General features: G+C 35.4%; 1 long non-coding RNA gene across 2 annotated transcripts in view; it reads right to left on the bottom strand.

Annotated features, from left to right (window-relative positions):
• The window catches only part of LOC128247403 (uncharacterized), a 167947-nt gene that overhangs the window by 132543 nt on the left and 29404 nt on the right, over window positions 1–6000 (bottom strand). The window lies entirely within an intron of this gene.

A 6000-nucleotide genomic window follows, 5' to 3' on the forward strand; every position in this document is an offset into this window, starting at 1 on the left:
CCAAACTAAGAAAATTTGAAATTGCAACGAATTAAATGGTTACGTTTCCTGTGTTTTATGAATGTACATTCATGTGTGTCCTTTGAAAAAGAAAATTTTTATCGATCACATTATATATATATATATATATAATATATATATATATACGAGTTTCTTAGTATCTGAAAGCAGATACTTGAATCATATTTGATTTCATACACACACACACGTCTCACATTTTCCTTTATAATGAATTTCATAACTTCTATTGCTAACTGTATTCGTTATTTGATCAGGTTAATAATATTTCAAGATTTAAAGGCGTGTGCACATATGTACGTGTGTTGAGTGTAATATTAGCTCTGACTGAGCAGGTCTAACACGCTGCCTTTAATTTAAACCTTAAAATATGAACTGAAATTTGGATGCACTTTCTAGCATGGTGAACGTCTGGATAGTGGTTACTTTTCGGTTGATTATGTAAACCATAATTTCTAATTTCTTATCAGCCATGTGTGTAGGAGAGTCGGAAATACATCCTCAGAAATGGATTACCTTAAAAAACGTAATCTATTAAAATTAATTCTTGGAGTAAAATAATGCATTTCAGAAAATATCAACTTACTATCCACGTGTGTATCGTCTGCAATAGAACTAAGAAGAAGATAATCAACTTGCTTGCCAGCTGCAGTTCTGGTTTAGCAACAGGTCGGCCCTAATTGGGTAGATATATGCACAAAAGCCTTCCATGTGTGACCATCTTTCTTTTGCAGCGATTATGTTTTTAATATTACATCTAATATTAGAGTGGTGAGCCGCCAGATCAGTTAGCACGCCAGACAAAATGCTTAGCGGAATTTCGTCCGTCTGGGTGTTCTGAGTTTAAATTCCTCCGAGGTTCACTTTGCCTATCATTCTTTCAGGATAGATAAAATAAGTATCAGTTGAGCACTGGAGTCGATGTAATGAACTAACTCCCGCTTCCGAAATTGCTAACCTTGTGCTAAAATTTGAAACCAATATTATATTTTATTTAAGCTAACGACATTAAAATATCTTATGGCTGTAGTGTATGCTATAATGTAAATCTGGGTGATACTACTTGAGAATCGAGTGACCACTTAGTCGCCTTGGTGTGTCATCTTCTTGTTTATTCCAGTTCAACCACATAGCATTTTCGACACTTTTGAGTATACAGTGTGGTTTCCCACTTGAGCAAATCATTGCACATCTGGAACAACTGGTCTCAAGAATACATCTAATTATTTTCAACCAACATTCCATATGCTTGGTCAAGCAAAATCTTCCCGGAGCTAAGCAACAAGAGTAACAGCAGCACTAGCAAGAAAGGATTGCCTGAATGAAAGTGATGTCATTATATTAAACAAACCGAACTGTAAAACCTTCAAAACAAATAGAAAAATTTCGTATATTAACTAAAAATGCTTTCCTATGCCACTCACAAGCTAATCAATAAAAATACAATAAATGTTACTCATAGCTGCCGGATTAACATACGTAACATAAATAAATTGTCATCTTCGGGAACACAAATGGTCTCAAATAATCAATACGGATGTAATTGTAGCAAAAATAAATCTTGTCCGTTTGACGGCAATTATCTAAGTGAAGCAAACGGATAAAAGAAGCAGTAAAGAAATAAGAAGTAAAGTAAAATCTTGAATGCACTCTCACGTCCCATTGCGTTACATAATCTGAAGAGATATTTCATCAAATATTAGCCAAAACTTAGTCAAAGATGACAAAATTATTTGTCTTCATGAGGATATTAAGTGATTAGATTTTGACCACTTTTATGGTTATCAACACTTAGAAGCACCAGTAAGCATTCCTCTAAAAATGTCTGACATTTTTGTTCTTTTATTTCATTTTTAAACATGCCTGTCTGCCTATCTTATTTCTTTATTGCCCACAAGGGGCTACACACAGAGGGAACAAACAAGGATAGACAAACGGATGAAGTCGATTATATCGACCCCAGTGCGTAACTGCTACTTATTTAATCAACCCCGAAAGGATAAAAGGCAAAGTCGACCCCGGCGGAATTTGAACGCAGAACGAAGCGGCAGACGAAATACCGCTAAGCATTTCGCCCAGCATGCTAACGTTTCTGCCAGCTCGCCGCCTTCCTATCTGTCCGTCTGTCTAAAGGCTTCTAAAAGTGGTTAATGAAGGTCCCTGGTAGTAGATAAAATTCTGGAAGGGGCGAAAGAAGGGTTAGAAATCCATAGAGGGTGAAGTTACATGTTTGTATTTGTAACCATGTACACGTGTTGTTAGCTACTGTACATTTAGTAGAATGCATGATTGCATATGATGGTCACAATAATGTGTCGTTCATGTACGATTCGTTCAAAATGTGTCATTTAAATGAAGAATGATCTTGCCTTGACCGAAAAGATCCGGGTTTTTCGTGTCATTTAAGACACATATAGCCATATTTTCAAATGCTATGCAAATTTAATATTTAATTTGTTTAGGGGCGAATGGGGACTATGTTTTCTTATAAGAGGTATTAAAAAATATTAAAATTTGAGAAGCCGTGATACCTACCTACCTATCTATCTATCGTGGCATGGCGTTGGCAGTTGTGTTAGCAGTCGTAGATCCGTCACTGCTGATACAACAAATTCAAAGTAACTACTGAAGCTCGCTGTTTTCATTTCATCGTCCATCTCGTGAAGTTCGGCAAAATCCTGTTGTGACGCGTTAGTTTGGAATCGTTACGATCAGCTTTGCGTCACCCTGACTCGTACATTTCATAAGCCCTCTACACTGATACGCTAAATTATAATTCAAAGTGTATCTCAATACCATTGACTGTTTCATTGGTTCTTACTCTGCTTTCAGTACGAAGCTTATCTTCACATATCTCTGTTCCCCTCTGCCGAAGTAGATCTCTTGCAACACATCTAAACAGAACTTTTAGAAATCTTCCTTCGTGAAGCCACGTCGAACTCTCGTGAAGCAGCGGTTTGTCACGATCCGCTTACATTTCTCGTTCCCAATTCTGTTGGTCGCACAGCGTGTTCCTTAAATGACAGCTCTATTTCTCTTTATTTCCTGTAATCTTTAATCTATCCAATTCTAACCAGTCTCAGCAAACTTTCACTCTGTTTCCTATTACTGCTGTTACATTATTCTTCTGACATCTCGAAATTCTCCGACCATTGCCATCATTCTGTAAAACATAGCCCGAAGAACAGTGGTAATATTGAGAATACTTAAAGTGGCAAGCTGGCTGAATCGTTATCACACTGAATAAAATGTTTAGTGACATTTCGTCCGCTTTTACGTTCTGAATTCAAATTTCGCTGAGGTCGACATTGCCTTTTATCCTTTCGAGATCGATAAAATACCAGTTGAGCACTGAGGTCGATGTAATCGATTTACTCACTGCCCTGAACATGCTGGCCTTGTGCCAACATTTGAAACTAATATTACAAATTCTTGAGGAGTGCAAATTCTAGAGAAGACTACCAAATCTCTTTTTCACTACAGAAAATTACTATCACAATCCTATGCCTTCTTTATCACGGATTATATTCCAGAAATTTCTCAGTTTAGACTGCCGTAGTTTTTCCAGTTTTCTACTTTTTCTGTTTATGCATTTGTATATGGTTGTTCTTCTGATGGCGTCCTTAACTATTTTCAGCGACACTAGGTCGGATGTAATATTTCTATAATTTCTTTTTTGCTTTAAAACTAATGGTGGGTTCTCGGGTTTGCTGTGTTAATGAAGAACAAAAATTGTTCGCCATTACTTACTCTTTTACTCTTTTACTTGTTTCAGTCATTTGACTGCGGCCATGCTGGAGCACCGCCTTTAGTCGAGCAAATCGACCCCAGGCCTTATTCTTTGTAAGCCTACTATTTATTCTATCGGTCTCTTTTGCCGAGCCGCTAAGTTACGGGGACGTAAACACACCACCATCGGTTGTCAAGCAATGGTGGGGGGACAAACAAAGACACGCAAACACACACACATATATATATATATATACATATACATATACACGACAGGCTTCTTTCAGTTTCCGTCTACCAAATCCACTCACAAGGCTTTGGTCGGCCCGAGGCTATAGTAGAAGACACTTGCCCAAGGTGCCACGCAGTAGGACTGAACCCGGAACCATGTGGTTGGTAAGCAATCTACTTACCACGGTGCTTTCGCTGTAGTTGTTGTTATTCTACGCGGTATTGTTTTCTTGGCCACCTTGGTGGGACTCAGTGAGATTGGCGTTCGCAACTCTACTCCAATACTGTTTATAATGAGAGGCGGTTGAGGTACCGTTGTTCGTGAATGAAGCAACAATATCGATAATTTCTTCTTTAGAATGAACTGGGCAGCTGAGTCCTTTAGAATCCATCTGCGGTTGTTAATAAAGAGGATAAAAGATCTGGCTAACATATCTTCAATACCCACTGTTCTTTTCTTCAAGTCGACGCTGGCCATTTTGAAAATCGTTTCAAAAGATTATTTAACAAAATGGATAGTAGAGCATTTTGCAATAGAAAAGGAAGTTTTCTTCCACGGCCACCTGGCTGTCTCTGGAACATAATAATTTGAACAGTCAAATTGATCAAAGTAAACATTGTTGAAAAACCTCATCAGTGAGCAACTAGCGTGGATTTCATGTGATGTGTAAATACCAGTTACAAAAAAAAAAAAAAGTTTTTAACATCGTAGAAAACGAATAGGAGAGAAAACAATGGAGAAAACGAAAACTAAAAAGAAAAATGAAGAAAACTAAAGAAAAGAAAACGAGGAAGAAAAACTAGAAGAAAACAATGATAAAGAAAACGAATGAGAAGAAGAAAAAGAGTAAGACGACAAAATATAAGCCAGAAAAGAAAAATAAAGAAACAAAGAAAAAAAGAAAACGAAGGAAAAAACCGAATTACCTACGAAACTTGTTTCTTCTGCCAGCAAGAGATAAGTTTTATAATCTACCGCAGCTCATTTTTACTCTCCCCAACAAAAACCTTTTCTCACAACTCAATTTAACCCTTTTAAATATTGATAAATACATCAATAGATTGTATTGTTATGAATGAATTATATTTTGAATTTTATTTTGCTATTCTATATACTTTCTGCCATTTATTTATTTATTTATTCATTTATTTCCTTGTTCCTTTCATTTTCCAAGATAATAGTTAGGAAAAGATACAATACGGTAAACTAAGAACAGAAATTAAAATTTTATGATAATGATGATAATAATAATAATAATAACGATAATAATAATTACATGGTTGGAATGACGAATTATGTTGCTTGTGTTCTGGTTTGATATCTTAAGTTGTTTAGTGATTGAAGAAATACATGCAATGTTTTTATTTTCCTTGTTCTCGCTTTTTTTTTTCTGTATTCTGTTATCCACTCCATTTTCCCTTTTTTTACTGTAATTTTATATTGCCGTTATGTTGAAACTCTTATCTGTTACACCTAAATTGAATTAGTACACTGAAATTATGCATACATAACTAGGCACATAAGTGCACACACACACACACACACACATATATATTTATATATATATATATATATATGTTTTTATGTATTTGCATTGACACACACACATATGTGTATGTATCCATAATACATATATATGTATCAATATATATGTATAAGGCATATTTATCTATATGTGTGTATTATATAGATATATATGCATGTATAACACATCTAAGAGTATATGTGCGTACCTATAAATAATATATATATCTGTAACTAAATATACATATGTATCGTGTGTGTGTGTGTGTGTGTGTGTGTGTGTGTGTGTGTGTGTGTATAAGCATACGGTTCTTTTCTTTTGCTGCTAGATGTAATAGTTGAGTTTATGAAATCTAGTTATTGAATGAATACCTCATTAACGAAATCAGTTTGACTTAAAAACTTATCGTTTCGACTTCTATAGTTTCATCAAGTAATGTAAAATTACAATGGTAACATCAGATATTTATAGTCTCGTGTAGCAATAACACTTAAGT

This window comes from Octopus bimaculoides, chromosome 3, assembly GCF_046866305.1.
Source record: "Octopus bimaculoides isolate indiv1 chromosome 3, ASM4686630v1, whole genome shotgun sequence".
In the NCBI taxonomy this organism is placed as follows: Eukaryota; Metazoa; Mollusca; class Cephalopoda; order Octopoda; family Octopodidae; genus Octopus; species Octopus bimaculoides.